The sequence below is a fragment of the Leucopleurus acutus genome (genome assembly GCF_964270905.1).
Source record: "Leucopleurus acutus genome assembly, chromosome: 5".
Classification (NCBI taxonomy): Eukaryota; Metazoa; Chordata; class Mammalia; order Artiodactyla; family Delphinidae; genus Leucopleurus; species Leucopleurus acutus.
The window spans coordinates 134,878,253-134,895,996 of NC_139147.1; positions in this window are offsets into that span (position 1 = coordinate 134,878,253).

Genomic DNA, 17,744 nt, shown 5'->3' on the forward strand with positions numbered 1-17,744 from the left:
GAGCTCAGACTCTTGCGTCTTCCCATACGTAGAGAAGCAAGCTCAATTCATGAACTTGAGATGTCTGATTTTCTTTAATTAACAGTAATCGTCTGAAGTTCCAACTACTTGGGTTTTGTTGCAAAAAATCTTATCTATCCTGGCTCCTTCCTTACCTCTTTGGAACAGTCCCTCCTCAGAGCTTATCTGAGACTCTCTCTTCCAGGCTTAAGTGCTCAGTTTTGTCCGCCAAATAAAACATAATTCCCAACTTTTAGGTTATGTATTTTTTTTCAGTTGAAACTATCTAAAATTGAAACCCCATCCCTGCTGCAGCATCCTTGGCGCCCCTTATCACTCTGCTTTATTGCTGCTTCTAACACACTTCAATCTTTATTCTGCTTATTACCTTTCTCCCCCACTAGAGCGTAAGCACTGCAAGGGCAGAATTTTTTGTCTACTTTTTGTTGATATTTCCGTAGTGCCTAGAACGATGTCTGGCATAGTAGATGCCAAGTAAATGTTTGTTGAAATAACTGGACAGGGCTGAACAGAGAATGGGAGATAGGAGGGCTGCTCCATAACACAACTCCAGGGGGCATCCTTCACACTGTAGTCAATGTGAATGGCATCTTCTAAAATTGTGCGGTGCACAGGCTGCACAGCTGTATGTGGTGACCCTAACAACAACCATGGAATTACTTTGTCGGAGTATACATTACTAAATGAAAGTATTTTTCTGATAATAAAAATATATAAAAACAGGGCTTCCCTGGTGGCGCAGTGGTTGAGAGTCCGCCTGCCGATGCAGGGGACACGGGTTCATACCCCGGTCCGGGAAGATCCCACATGCTGCGGAGCGGCTGGGCCCGTGAGCCACGGCCGCTGAGCCTGCGCGTCCGGAGGCTGTGCTCTGCAACAGGAGAGGCCACAACGGTGAGAGGTCCGCGTACCCCACCCACCCCCCCCCCCCAAATATATATAAACATAAAGAAGAAACCTAGAGATAATATTTAACATTTGCTCATCGTCCTTTTAGATCCTCCTCTAGGCATATGCACACAAATAAACCTTCATTTTACACGAGTGGCATCACAATAACAAAATCTGTTTTTTTTTTTTACCCAGTAGTATATTATGATGAACTCTCCACGTCAATAAACGCAAATCTATATTTTCTCTTTAAACCAGGAGTCTGTAAATTAAGGCCCATAAACCAAATCTACCCCCCCTTTTTATTAATAAATAGAGTTTTACTGGAACACAGCCATGTCCATTCCTTTACGTATTGTCTATGGCTGCTTTCATGCTTCAGTGGCAGAGTTGATTATTTGTGACAGAAACCATATAGCCCACAAAGCCTTCAGTTATTTACTATCTATTCTTTTAACAGAGGAATTTGCCAATCCTTGCTTTGTGGCTGAGTACTAAATAGTATGAAAATACCTTGAGTGAATTATTCCCCTATTGGCACATATTTAGTTTATTGCCAATTTTTGTTGATGAACAAGTTTATATATACATCTTGGGACACGGGTCCAATATATCAGCTTAGGATAAACTCGTAGAAGTGGATTGGCTGGGTCAGCACAAGCTCTGTAAAATTTCACGTGTACCTGTAAAGCATACACATGATTAAAATGTCCAAAGCACAGCTGTTCTGGAGTGAATGAATCTGCTGTTTACACCAGTACTGAAACACAGGCCCCTGACCTCATCCACTTATATGCTGTTGTATTTTCTTTGTGTAGCTTGGTTGTGTTTAGTTGACTCAAGTAAAATTAGTTCCTTTTGAAAAAGTCCAACTTTTTATCAGCTCAGTTAAGGGGATTAGGAGTTTCTGTCCACATCCAGGTCAGTGGCTTCTCAGCCAGGAGAGCTCATGGCCAGGCAGCCCCAAAGAGAAGAAGACAGGGATCCAGTGGGGAATGGAGAAGAATGAAGGTGACTTCAGAGAGAGTGGCCAGGAGCTCAAGTAGGGTACTTGGACTCTGCCCTTGGAGCGGCCCTTTTAACTGCGGATATTTCCACTATGCACTTAAAAAAATTTTTTTTTACTGGAGTATAGTCGATTAATAATGCTGTGTTAGTTTCTGCTGTACAGTAAAGTGAATCAGTTATACATCTATATATATCCACTCTTTTTTAGATTCTTTTCCCATACAGGTCATTACAGGGTATTGAGTAGAGTTCCCTGTGCTATTCAGTAGGTCATTATCAGTTACCTATTTTATATATAGTAGTGTGTATATGTCAATCCCAATTTCCCAATTTATCCCTTCCCCCCTTCCCACCTGGTAACCATAAGTTTGTTTTCTACCTCTGTGATTGTTTTTGTTTTGTAAATAAGTTCATTTGTACCATTTTCTTTTAGATTCCACATATAAGGGATATCATATGATATTTGTCTTTCTCTGTCTGACTTACTTCATTCTGTATGACAATCTCTAGGTCCATCCATGTTGCTGCAAATGGCATTATTTCATTCTTTTTTTATGGCTGAGTAATATTCCATGGTATATATGTACTATATTTTCTTTACCCATTCATCTGTCAATGGACATTTAGGTTGCTTCCACGTCTTGGCTATTGTAAATAGTGCTGCAATGAATATTGGGGTGCATGCATCTACTCAAATTGTGGTTTTCACTGGAAAAAACTAAATATAGAACTACTGTATGATCTAGCAATCCCACTCCACTCTGTACCTTGATCCCACCCAGTAACTGAGGGTTCAGCCATGTATACACAGCTGTAGCCCTTCCTCTCTTTCTGTGTATCTATATCTCTGTCTCACTAAATGACCCCGAATTTTCTCATTGATTATCTAGGAAATAAATACAATCAATTTTTGCTTAATTCCTAATTGTTACTACTGGCAGAAATAATCAACACAAAATCAAACTGACAACAAATGAAACCGCACATGGCAAAAAAATGCTATTGACTAAAACTGGACAGAAGGATTACATTTTCTTGACAAAATTTGACCTTGGGGAATTCTGGATTTGGAAAAGCAAAACAAAAATCACAATGGTTGAAACTAAATGAGGAAAAATTGATGTGGTTCAAGAAACTAATCTATTCCCAAAAAGACAAGAGATAACACGTGTTGGCGAGGATGTGGAGAAAAGGGAACCCTGGTACACTGTTGGTGGGAATGTAAAGTGGTGCAGCCACTAATGGAAAATAGTACAGAGGTTCCTCAAAAAATTAAAAATAGATCTACCATATGATCCAGCAATTCCACGTCTGGGTATTTATCCAAAGGAAATGAAATCAATACCTTAAAGAGATATCTGCCCTCCCATGTTCACTGCAGCATTATTCATAATAGCTGAGATATGGAAACAATGTAAGTGTACACTGATGGATGAATGAATAAAAAACACGTGGGGTATATGTATATACACACACTCAATGGAATATTATTCAACCATAAAAAGAAGAAAATTCTACCATTTGTGACAACATGGAAGAACCTAGAGGGCATTATGCTAAGTGAAATAAGCCAGACACAGAAAGACAAATACTGCATAATCTCACTTATATATGGAATCTAAAAAGTCAAACTCATAGTACCAGAGAGTAGACTGGTGGTTGCCAGGGGATGGGGGTCAGAAGAAATGGGGAGATGTTGGTCAAAGGCTATAAACTCTCAGTTATAAGATGAGTAAGTTCTGGAGATCCAATATACACCATGGTGACTACAGTTAATGATACCATATTGTGTGTTTGAAATATGCTAAGGGAATAGATCTTAACTGTTCTGACCACACACACAAAAAGTAACTATGTGAGGTGATGGATGTGTTCATTAACTTGATTGTGGTAATCATCACAATATATATGTATAGTAAATCATCACATTGTATACTTTAAAAAATCACATTGTACAACCTAAATATATACAATTTTTATTTGTCAATCATACCTTAATAATCTGGAAAAAAACTGATAATGAATCCAATTTGTGTAAAAACAATACACATAGAAAAAGAACCCAACAAGGTCCTACTGTATAGCACAGGGAACTATACTCAATATCATGTAATAACCTATAATGGAAAAGAATCTGAAAAAGAATAGATAGATATGTATAACTGAACCATTCTGCTGTACACCTGAAACTAACACAACTTTGTAAATCAACTATATTTCAATAAAAAATTTTAAAAAGAATGGAATTTTCCATGGTTGAAAAAAAAGAACAATTGCAGTGAAAAGTTTCAATGAAATAAAAAGAAACACAGCAAATATTGAAAATGGTTTTATTCCATTGTATAGAATATCAATCAAGGGATTAAACTGGCTTGAGATTGCTCTGGATAATATTTTCTTGATGAAAATTTATCCATGTTAGAGATGAGATTTCTTTAGACCCAAAGCTAGACTAATAGCTTTCTATTCTTTGTCAGAATTTTTTCATTAGACACGTTTCCATAAGATTTCTGGGGTCTCTGGAACCACTAAGGCCCCAAGGAAAAGGAAAATGGAATCTATTTTATATCAGTTGCTCTTGCAAGAAGGGGCAATATTAACAATCCTGACACTGATCTCTACCCTAGAAGATAAAAAAATTTCTGCGTAGACTCTGCTTCAGTTTTATACCTCTTTCTAACAGTTCCAGGGAGGCAGACTTTGTTGTACCATTTCAAAATCTTTGTATAGTGTAAGTTTAATAGCAAATAAGAGAATAGTTTACTATTTAATGACACAATTTTACATGTGAGCCTTGTTCGGTTTACATGCCACCTTATTTTCACCCATCTACTATATTTCTTTACTAGGTTTTTGGTGACAGTTTTATAATATTATGCCAATTGGTCTTATTTTTAATAGAACATTCTGTTAATTGAAGATTTTCTGTATTAAAGAAACAAACCAGGGAGAGGAATAAAATACAAAGATCAGAAACCAGCCGTGATACTCTGTGCAGGCACCAATGTGATTACCAGGGGTAAAATATGTCCATTTAATATTTATTGTTATAACCCCCTGCCACCTCATTTAAAGGCATTGTTCCAGTGGTTGACTCTTCGCGCTTCCACTGCTGGGGGCGCGGGTTTGTTCCCTGGTCAGGGAATTAGGATCCCAGAGGCCACGCAGTGCGGCCAAAAAAAAAAAAAAAAAAAAGCTCCCCAAAGTTAAATATGTACGTAAGAAAGTACTGGTGGTAAGGAAGCAGGGAAGGAAAAGTGAAAAACCAACAAAGCAACATCTCAAACACCATGAATGACCCCTTTGCCTCCCCTCACCAGGACTGAACGTAGGCCAGAGCTGCAAAGTTCCAAGATCAGTAAAAAAAAAAAAAAAATTAAACTCTCTGAAATGAGTGTGGTCATACATGTGAAACTGGTTTTCTTACAAGAGAAAAAAGAAAATTATTTGACACTGAGCTTCTGGAGGGCAGACAGAGGTGTTGTGTTATCTCTACATTCTCTATGCTTAGTAAAGAGCTGGTGCAGCTCTTTTTGGGTAAATAAGTGGGTGAGTGGGGAAAAAAACCAACCATGAATGCATAATTAAAGATATTTGGAACTTGTCTAGTCTGGCTTGGCAGTTCTCAACCTAGAATCATTTAGGGAGTTGGTTTTTTCTTAACCTTTTATTGATGTATACAGAAAAGTATATATATCTTGGGGAGCTTTTAAAAACTGCTATGCTCGAGAATGGTTGAAATTAAGAACACTGACAATACCTAGTGCTGTGGACAAAATGCAGTACAAGTGAGCACTCACAGATTGCTAGTGGGGATGCAAATAATACAACTACTTTGGGAAACAGTTTGGAAGTTTCTTATACAGTTAAACAGACACTCAGCATAGGAACAGAAATTCCACTCCTAGGTATTTCCCCAAGGGAATGAAAACACATATCCACCCAAAAACCTTTTACATGAATGTTGATAGAAGCATTATTCATAATGCTCGGTAACTGGAAACAGCCCAGATGTCCATCAGCAACAGGTGAGTGTAAAGAAAACGTGGTGAGGGACTTCCCTGGTGGTCCAGTGGTTAAAACTCCATGCTTGCAATGCAGGGGGCCTGGGTTCAATCCCTGGTGGGGGAACTAAGTGCCCACATGCCCAGTGCCCTGGCCAAAAAAAAAAAAAAAAAAAAAAAAGACAAACCAAAACATGGTGCCTCCACACAATGGAATACTAATCAGCAGTAAAAAAAAAAAAAAAAAAAATGGGGGCGAAGTCAAGATGGCGGACTAGGAGGACGCGGAAATCGAGTCTTATCACAACTAGGGCACCTACCAGGCACCAGTGGGGGACCACGGACACCTAAGGGGACGGGAGGAACGCCCAGTGACCAGCTAGGACGTGTGGCATGGGGGGAGTGAGGGGGGAGGAGAAGTGGAGACGGGAGGGGACTGGCGCCCCTGAAGGGCAGCTAGGGAGGGGAAGGGATTCCATGGCAGAAGGGGGAAGTTGGGGAACCATTCGGAGGGCAGAGGGTCAAAAGGAGTGTGGCCAGGTTTCCCCTGCCCACTTGGGCCCCCAGGAGCCTGCTGAGATCCCGGGCCTGATCCTCTACCCACCTAGGCCCCCTCCAGCTGCGCAGGTCCTGAGGGAGTGGGAGGGAGGGAGGGAAGGGGGAGCAAAAGTAAAGGCCGGACCTCCAGGACTGGCACCCCTGAGGGGCGGCTGGGGGAGGGGAGGACCCCAGGGTTAGGGGTCCAGTGGCAACTGGGGAGACCCTGAGGGAGATGGGGGGAGGGGCACAGAGGAATGGAAGGGAACAGGGCCAGCGCTTTCCCTGCCCACTTAGACACTGGAGAGCCTGTTGGGCTCCCAGGACTAATCCTCTGCCCTCAGAGCCTCCCTTCTGCTGTGCAGAACCCAAGTCCCGCCCCTACACCCCCACCCAGGGCCCCACCTCGGCACTCAGAGAACCCCTCCCTTCAGCTGCGCTGCGCCTAAGCCCCACCCACACACCCTCACTCAGGGCCCTACTTCCAAACTCCGGAACTCCACACTCCAGAAGCCCTCCTTTCCACTTGCTCCGCTCCCCTTCTGCACAGGTCCTAAGCAGAGGCCCTGCCCCATGCTTGAATGTAGCCCTGCCTAGGCCCCGCCCCATGCTCAAACATCACCCCCCAACCCACCTAGGTCCTGCCCCACCCACCTAGGTCCCGCCCCACCCTAAACCCCGCCCCTGCCAAAGTTCCACCCCCCACCTAAACTCCACCCCCACAGCCAAGGCTTTTTTGTTTTTTCTTTACTTTTTTCCTTTTAGATTGGGGTTCTGTTTTACCTTGTTGATTCATTGTTGTTGATTCTTTTATATTTTTATTCTTCCTAATAAATCTTTTATTTTTCTAATTTTATTCTTTATACTTTGTTAGTGATCACTCCTTTTGGCTTGTTCCCCCCTTTTTTTTTCTTTTTTATGTTGTGGTTTTATTTCACGTTGTTGCAGTTGTTTCAATTATAGTCTTGTTTCTAATGTATTTTTTATCTAATTTTATTTTGTTTTTTATTCTTTGATATTTTACTGCTTTTTCTTTCTTCCTTTTTTTTTTTTTTTCCATGCCATGAAGCTTGCAGGATCTTGGTTCCCAGGCTAGAGGTCAGTACCACGCTCCTGTGGTGGGAGCTCCAAGCCCAAACTGCTGGACTAACGGAGAACCTCACACCCCAGGGAATATCAATTGGAGTGAGGCCTCCTGGAGGTCCTCATCTCAGCACCAAGACCCAGCTCTATCCAACTGACTGCACACTCCAGTGCTGGACGTCTCAGGCCAAACAACCAGTAAGACAGGAATACAGCACCACCCACCAAAAGAAAAAAAAAAAAGAAACGACCAAAAAATATGTTACAGACGAAGGAGCAAGGTAAAAACCTACGAGACCAAATAAATGAAGAAAATAGGCAACCTCCCTGAAAAAGAATTCAGAGTAATGATAGTAAAGATGATCCAAAATCTCAGAAACAGAATGGAGAAAATACAAGAAACATTTAACAAGGATCTAGAAGAACTAAAGAGCAAACAGTGAACAACACAATTACTGAAATTAAAAATACTCTAGAAGGAAACAATAACAGAACAACTGAGGCAGAAGGACAGATAAGTGACCTGAAGATAAAATGGTGGAAATAACTGCCAGGGAGCAGAATAAAGAAAAAAGTATGAAAAGAATTGAGGACAGTCTCAGAGACCTCTGGGACAACATAAAACACACCAACATTCGAATTATAGGGGGTCCCAGAAGAAGAGAAAAAGAAAGGGTCTGAGAAAATATTTGAAGAGATTATAGTTGAAAACTTTCCTAATATGAAAAAGGAAATAGTCAATCAAGTCCAGGAAGCACAGAGAGTGCCATACAGGATAAACCCAAGGAGAAACACACCGAGACACATATTAATCGAACTATCACAAATTAAATACAAAGAAAAGATATTAAAACAAGGGAAAAGCAACAAATAACATACAAGGGAATCCCCATAAGGTTAACAGCTGATCTTTCAGCAGAAACTCTAGCCAGAAGGGAGTGGCAGGACATATTTAAAGTGATGAAAGGGAAGAACCTACAACCATGATTACCCAGCAAGGATCTCATTCAGATTTGATGGAGAAATTAAAACCTTTACACACAAGCAAAAGCTAAGACAATTCAGCACCACCAAACCAGCTTTACAACAAATGCTAAAGGAACTTCTCTAGGAAGGAAACACAAGAGAAGGAAAAGACCTACAATAACAAACCCAAAACAATTAAGAAAATGGTAATAGGAGAATGGACTTGAGGACACGGGGAGGGGGAAGGGTAAACTGGGACAAAGTGAGAGAGAAGCATTGACACATACACACTACCAAATGTAAAATAGATAGCTACTGGGAAGCAGCTGCATGGCACAGGGAGATCAGCTTGGTGCTTTGAGACCACCTAGAGGGGTGGGATAAGGAGGGTGGGAGGGAGATGCAAGAGGGAGGGGTATGGGAATATATGTATGCATATAGCTGATTCACTTTGTTATACAGCAGAAACTAATACAACACTGTAAAGCAATTATACTCCAATAAAGATGTTAAAACATTTATATGAAAGAAATAAAATGAACTGCTGAAACAGGTAGCGACATGATGACTCTCATAAACATGATGCAGTGACAGAAGCCAGACTGCTTGATTCTGTTTACACGAAATTCTAGTGCTTACAGAGTCCCAATTACAGTGACCAGCTAGATCAGTGGTTACCTGGTGACGGAGCAGGGATTATTCTGGGGATGATAGAAATGGTCTATACTTGATTATAGTGTTTATAAGGGGATATACATTTGCCAAAACTAGATCTGTTCACCTAAAATAGATGCATTTTTATTGTATGTAAATTACACCTCGAAAAAGTTGATTGAAAACTGTTGACACCCAGACTCTACCTTAGACCAATTAAATTAGAATCTCTGGGATGGAACCCAGACGTTGGACCTTCCCAGATAAGAGATCTATCTTATCTGTTTGGGCAGCTATAACAAAATACAATAGACCAGTTGACTTATAAACTTATAAACAGAAATTTATTTCTCACAGTTCTGCAGGATGGGAAGTCTGAGGTCAAGTCCTGGCAGATTCAGGTGTCTGGTGAGGGCCCTCTTCCTAGATGGCCATCTTTTTGCTGTAACCTCACATGGCAGAAGGGGCAAGAGAACTCTCTCAGGCCCTTCGTAGACGAATTAATCCCACTCATGAGGGATTCAGTCCATTGCAAGCTCCCTGGGTGATTTTATGTGTAGCCAGAGTTGAGAACCACTGGCCCTAACTTTAATAAGAGTATACTGGGGGGAAAACAGAACAGCAATAAAATATTTTTTTAAAGAGGGAATGGGAAGGATCACAGGTGACTTATTTTCTCCTTTAATCTATTTTGTATTTTCTAATTTTTCCGTAATGAATTACTTGCATAATTTTTAAAAGACAGTGTTATTTATTTACCTATTTTATTTTACCTATTTGTTTTGCCTATTTCTCGATCTCTCAAATTTTGCTCTGTCATTCATTTTGGTGCTTAAATCATCATCACATTTGTTCAGATAAACCATTACCTGATACTCATTCATCCAAGGTGGATTAAACATCTGCCTTCTACAAAGCACTGTTTTAGGAACTACAGGAGCAAAAAAGAAGAAATCTCCAGGCAATAAGACACAGGTGAAACAGATGCTCTCATTTAATTTTATAAGAACCTTCAAACATCATTGTAGCACAAACGTAACAGGAGAGATGATGATGCTACCTTATCCTTGCCTGTTTCCGGAAAACGGTCTGGAAGTTTCCTTACGAATTTAAAATGAACCTATCACGGGACCCAGCTCTTCAATTCCTAGGTGTTTACAGAAAAGAAATGAAAGCATATGTCCATACAAAGACTTGTACACAAAAGTTCATAGCAGCTTTATTGCAATAACCAAACTGGAAACAATCCAATTGTCCATCAACAGAAGAGTGGATAAACAAATGGTGGTAAATTTATATTATGGAATACAACACAGCAATAAATAGGAAGAAATTATTGATACATGCAACATGGATGAATCTAAAAATAATTCTGCTGAGTGAAAGAGCCAGACATAAAAGAATATATACACTGTATGATTCCATTATATAAAATTCTAGAAAGTGCAAAACAAATCTATAGTGACAAAAAGAAGGTTAGTAGTTGAAGGTGAGTTGCGAATGAATTACAAAGAGGTGATGGAAATGCTACTTGTCTTGACTGTTGTGATGGTTGTGTGTATATATATATTATATATATGTCTATGTCAAAACTCATCAAATTGTTCAATTTAAATATATGTAGTTTAATGTACACCAATTATACAACTTTAATGTAGCTGTTAAAATGGAAGGAAGGAAGGAAGGAAGAAAAGAAAAACTAGAAGAGGAAAAACGAAATCATGGAACAAAATATAGAGCCCAGACACAGACTCATGTAAGTATGTAGTCAACTGATTTTTAACAAAGGTGCAAAGACAATGCAATGGAGCAAAGATGGTCTTTTCAACAAATGGTGCTGGAACAACTAGAAATCCACACGCAAAAAAAAAAGAATCTAGACATCCTTCACAAAAATTAACTCAAAATGGATCATATAACTAAATGTAGAATGCAAAACTATAAAAATCCTATAAGATGACATAGGAGAAAACCTAGATGACCTTAGGTATGGGGATGACTTTTTATATGCAACATCATGATCCATGAAAGAAATTATCAGTAAGCTAGACTTTGTTAAAAAATTTCTGCTCTGCAAAAAACAATTTCAAGAGAATGAGAAGACAAGCCACAGACTTGTAGAAAATATTTTCAAAATACATCTGAAACATCCTGGAGGAGAAACATCTAAACATCAAAACATCTGAAACATCCTGGAGGAGAAAGTAAAAATAAACGATACATCTGATAAACAACTGTTTTCCAAAATATATGAGGAACTCTTAAAACTCAGAAATAAGAAAACAAACAATTCAATTAAAAAATAGGCCAAAGACCTTAACAGACAATTCTCCAAAGAAAATACACAGATGGCAAATAAGCATATGAAAAGACGCTCCATATCATGTATCATCAAGGAAATGCAAACTAAAACAATAAGATACCACTACACACCTACTAGAATGGCCAGAATCTGGAACGTTGACACCACCAAATGCTGGCGAGGATGTGGAGCAGCAGGAACTCTCATTCATTGCTGGTGGGAAAGAACGCAAAATAGTGCAGCCACTTTGGAAGACACTTTAGTGGTTCCTTACAAAACTAAGCATACTCTTACCATATGATTCAGCAACTGTACCCTGGGAATTTACCCAAACGATTTGAAAACTGTCTGCCCAAAAACCTGTACATGGGGGCCCCTGGTGGCACCGTGGTTAAGAATCCGCCTGCCAAGGCAGAGGACAGGGTTCAAGCCCTGGTCCGGGAAGATCCCACAGGCTGCAGAGCAACTAAGCCCATGTGCCACCAACTACTGAGCCTGTGCCCTACAGCCCATGAGCCACAACTACTGAGCCCATGTGCCACAACTACTGAAGCCACGAGTCTAGAGCCAGTGCTCCACAACAAGAGAAGCCACCACAATGAGAAGCCCACGCACTGCAACTAAGAGTAGCCCCTGCTCGCCGCAACTAGAGAAAGCCCGCATGCAGCCACAAAGACCCAGTGCAGCCAAAAATAAATGAATTTATTAAAAAAAAAAAAACAAAAACCTGCACATGGACGTTTAGAGCAGCTTTATTGCCAAAACTTGGGAGCAACCAAGATGCCTTCAGTAGTGAAAGGATAAACAAACTGTGGTACATCCAGACAATGAAATCATTCATCAGAAATGCGCTATCAAGACAAAAAGACGTGAAGGAAACAAATACATATTCCTAAGTGAAAGAAGCCAATCTGAAAAGTCTACATACTGTAAAATTCCAACTATATGAAATTTTGGAAAAGGCAAAACTATGCAGACAGTAAGATGATCAGTGGTTGCCAGGGCTTGGGATTGGGAGTAAGGTTGAAGGGGTAAATAGGCAACAGAAGATCTATAGGGCAGTGAAAATACTCTGTATGGTGAATTCACATCATACATTTGTCCAAAGCCATAGAACATACACCACCAAGAGTGAACCCTAAAGTAAGCTATGGATTTTGGGGATTATGATATGTCGATGTAGGTCCATCCATCGTTAACAACTGTCCCACCCTGTTGGGGGATGAGGATGATAGCTGAGGCTGTGCATGTGTGGGGTGAGGGGGCATATGGGAAATCTCTGTACCTTCCTCTCAGTTTTTCTATGAACCTAAAACTACTCTGAAAAAATGAAGTCTTTAAATAAAATCCTCAAAAAAGTGAAATAAAAATTTAAAAGCATCTAAAAAAACATGTGAAAAGAAACAACCAACAATTTAGTGGATAATTAAATCAAAATTCAATTTAGTGGTTACTTCTTGTTGAGGAAGAGGGTGTGATGAGGGAAGGCATATAGGGAACTTTTAAATTAATGGAATATTCTTTTTTTTTTGAGGGAATTGCTATTTATTGGTAAATTCTTATGCTAACTTGGGTATTTTATTACTCTTTAAAGGTATACTTATTTCTATACTCATTTTCACATGAATTATGGGTGAATTTTCTAAATACACAAACACAATTCAGATTTCAGTATGCTCAAGACTGTCTCTGGAACTTGATTTAACATATTATTTCCAATGTTGATGTGTTATTAATATTCTTGTTAAGGATGAGACATACTAGTTAATTCCAAGGCAGGAATAGGAGAAATGACAGGCCATACTTTTCTAAAATCCAGGTAATGTTTTTAAAATTAGCCAAGTGGGCCAAAGACCCTCCAGGAAGGAAGTATGGCATCTCAGCCTCCATAAAGTCCACTCTGTCCTCCAAGCTGAGCCTAGTCCCTCACACTCGGCCTACACTTGGCCTCTACGTCCGGCTTTTCTCCTGCAGTCACTCTCTCTTACCATTCATTTTTGGTCACAAGTCTTGGCTTTCAGACTTCATTCAATCCACTTTTCAGTCTGTTCACGAGTCAACCTGGTCTGAGGACAAATGGCACTCCTGGGCACAGGCTTGTCAGGGAAAGATTAAGCCAACAAAATCCCTTATGAAGGAGTCAAAATGGACTTGACAGCATTGTTCTCCAAATTCAGCTATCCTCAAACTAGGGGTAGCCTGAGATGCTGAGATCTCCATCTGGGGCAGTACTTCTCAAAGTGAATGTCACAGAGGTAAGAATCCCAAGGGACTTTTAAAAAAATGCATGTTACTGAGCCCTCATTTCTACAGAGTAAGTATATCTGAGCATAGGGCCCAGGAGTCTGAATCTCTGAGAAACACCCCAGGTGATGGTTCCGATGTATTTTGACTTCCCTGTGAGACTGGGATCACTGAAACTTGACCTGTTAAATATGAGGTTGACCTAATCATTGATAAAACCTTGGATACTGAGTGTATGGGTTTTTACTTTGTCAAAGACAGACACACCACCAATCAGAATAATGAGCAGCAACCATGCCCTGTTTCAGAAAGAAAGAAAGTGCAGTTAAACTTTTCTCATTTACCAGGTATACTATTTTAATGTTGTTCAGACTTGACTGTGAAGGGGGTCTAGCTTAGGCAAAAACAAAGAGAAAATGGCCTCTGTAATTTAAATTACCCCTCCCCATTCTCACTGGTCCAGCCAGATTTATTCTGGAGGATGGGGCTAAGTTGCTAATATTAAAAATGTTTAACACGTGTGCATGGGCAGAGGGGACCAGCCCACTGGAAACAGCTGATCTGGCTTTACCAGCACAGATCAGTTGAGTGCCAGCCCTGCCTTTCTTCTATTATAGTAAATAGTTTCACCCAACACTGAGCCAGAATACAGCATGTCTCTATTCATTTTCTTTTGGAGAAAGATAACAGATGTGACTAGAGCCTTAATGTACTTTTGCTAGATTTGCTTTTTGTAAAGAACTGATTAAGGATTAAAACCTTCAACTTTCTGAACGGCTTGAAATGTTACTATTGCTTCAAATTTATAGAGCTTTCATGACTTCAATATCCCAGTAATACAAGCATTTGTTCTATTGTTAAAGGTATAGTGAACTGGTATCTGGGAATTTCATATGAGAAAAGGCAATTCCTGGCACGCAGCCTTAATAGACGTGCATGTATGATACAAAGCCCCGTGTGCCTTGGGAAAATGAACTAGAGACTCAACTGGAAAGCTTTCAGACCAGTTAAAAACATAAAATATAGCTACCACAGAGCTTAATTGTACAGTGGCAGTTTCAGTTTCTGTATTGAGAGACAATTTTTTGCATTTTCTTAGGATTGGCCCACAGCTACAGCCATACTGGACACGTTCTTAACTCTAAACACAATGCAGAATTGCCTATCATTTCTTCGCTATACAGACTGAATATTCTGCATGAGCATTCAAAAACGCATGTTTATAGTTTGAACTTATGTTTGTGTTCTACTACCAAATGTACTGTCTACAGAGTCTTCGATGACGGGTAGTGAGGAAGACTCAAAAAGATTCAGTTACACACAGAGAAAACATATTACACATAATGTTGGGAAGGGCTAGATTACATAGTTATGAAATATGTACAGGAGCAATCTTCATCTAGAAGTGTTTCAGTGATTCCAAATGATCACACTCAACAGCTGGGCCTATTTGTAAGATTTGGTCAATGGGAAGCTTTTCTCTGCCTTATGGTCCCCCACCCTAATACTTCTTTGTGAAAGCAGAGTGGCATGCTGCCTTATCGCTGTTGCTAATTACCCTCAACCAATGGCAATGAAAGCAGGCAAACCGATTAAGCAATGTGGCAGCCCATTTTTATGAATTTACCTTTAAAGACAAGAAAGAGAATTTTAGAGAAGTAGGTACAGGGCTTTATAAACTACAGGGAACTGCAATGGAGTATTTATTTTTGAAACTCAATGACTTCCTTGCAATTTAAGGGTGCTAATCAATAATGAATAGTTATTTTGAACAATTACAAAGATAACATGCTCTTACTAGGAAAAGAAAAGAAAGCATGCAGAATAAACTTCCAGAGGTGACCAAACTTTCTGGAGTTGCTTGATTTTGCCGTAACTTGCAACTTTTTACAAAAAGGTGTTCTATGAAATTTTTTTCAATCCCAAAGACTTGGCTTTGTGTTGAGAATTTTGTGGTAATCCTCAACTGCAAATATGCTTAAATTATAAAGTAGATTTAAAGCCACTGTTTTAAAATATATAGTCTAGTTTTAGGGTCTCAAAATGTTAAAAACTGTAATTTAGCTTGATCAGAACTAATCAAATAATCTGGATAATGCTTAGTATATACGTATGAGTATACACACATTTAAGTACTACTAATCGTCAGCAAATTATATTTTAAACATCAAAATTTAATCTTTGGTGATTCAGAAGGCACTCTTTTTCATGAAGTACATGCAATATGAAAAATCTAGGCTCTATTATCAACAACTGCAATTCCCCAAAATAATAGTGTCACAGAGATTAGACCAAAAGTGTGCAACGAAGTGTTTATAAAGTCCAAGTTGTTTACAGAGAGGGACCTTGGCCATGGGACTGCAGTCATACACCTGACTCTCCAGCATTCCTACTAGGCACTGCTCTGCTGATGCACTGCACTGGAACCCACTGTTAACTATCTCCAACTCAACTAAGAGAAATTATTTTCTCATGAAAATCTCTTAATTTCATGAGAGAGCAGCAAAAATACAATGTACCAAAATGTGCTTTTATAAACGAACTCGGCTAGATTAAGAAACTGAACAATATTTACACTCCTGAATTTCAAGGATCTAAATCTTGTCACATACTACCCACCCAAATCCCCACCATTTTCTTAAGATAACATAAGTAAGCAGGTTAAAACGCTTTTGAAAAAAGGTTTTATTTCTATTTATTCATTTATGCAAAGACAGTATGAGCATAGGTAATAGGAACACACTTTTAAGTTTAAAATTAATTTTCCATTTTGAAAGGTTCAGGATTTTGTCTCTTCTTTCTACCTCACTCTTTTAAATACTTCAGTCCAACAAAACAGCAGACAAAAATTTATTTCCTTCCTTTTCTTAAGGTCATATTGGGATAATCAGAATTGGCTCTTTAGAATATAGGTATCATTTACAGTAACCTGGAGATTTAATCACAGAATAATATGTGTAAGAATGTTATAGCACACACAAAAAAAAGTACAAAGAATTTTAAAAAGAACAAATTTCAGGGCACTTTCAAATTTTGAGGCCTAAGAAAGCTCTCTTGGGGACCCTCAAGTTAAAAGACTCCTCCCTTCAGATTCAGAATGAAAATTATTAGGGATTATAAAACAATGGGCACTGATGATATAGCCCATGGAAGCTTCATTAGGATAAGGATAAATGGAGTTTCCATGTTTTAGAGAAGGGGCAGGCCAATGAAAGAAAAGCCAGTAAGCCACTTTAAACTCATGTCCACGGCAGGTCAAATGATGCTGATACAAGTGCTTCCCTTAGAAAGGTATTATCCCATTGCTACCCTTCCAAGGCTTATTAGCCCACATACTGCTTATATTGCTACTTCTCTACTTTACATCACCTATTCTAAAAGCAAACCTCCTGGAAGAATGGTGCTACAGACTGGAAAAGCAAGACTGTGGGTAGAGCAAAGGGGCTCTGGATCTCTAGTTGTTTGTCACGATTTACAATGTCTAACCAGGAGCCTAGCTAATCTAAAAATGGATTGTTAACACAACGCTAGTATATTTTTGGGCTATGCGTATTACTCAACAACTTTTGTGGTTTAGAAACGCCAAAACTAATTCGATTCTCCTGGACATATTTTACTTTAAAAAAGAAAATATAATAAGCTAAAAAACAAAAATAAAAATCGACCTGTTCTTTAACAAATAACTAATATTTTAATGTTTTTCATAAAATCTATTCCTTTCAGATACTCTGATTAACTTTTAAGTGACATAAAAAAAGTTTCAGCCTTCTTTAATACCAACATTTTGCACAATTTAAGACACAGCCATTGAATTTATCATTTCAAGGAAAAAAAAAGTAAAAGAAAAAAAGGAGAATGGTAACTCACTGAGAAGCTTATGTACCTAGTAAAGTTTAGTTTGTTTTGGATTCTTTAAAAAAAAAAATTAGGCCCAGAATTTTAGTTATCCTAGTTACCATCCCAATCAGATACCTCTATGTGTGGATTCTAGATAAGATTAAATATTTTGAACTAATAAATGTAAGACCCACTGA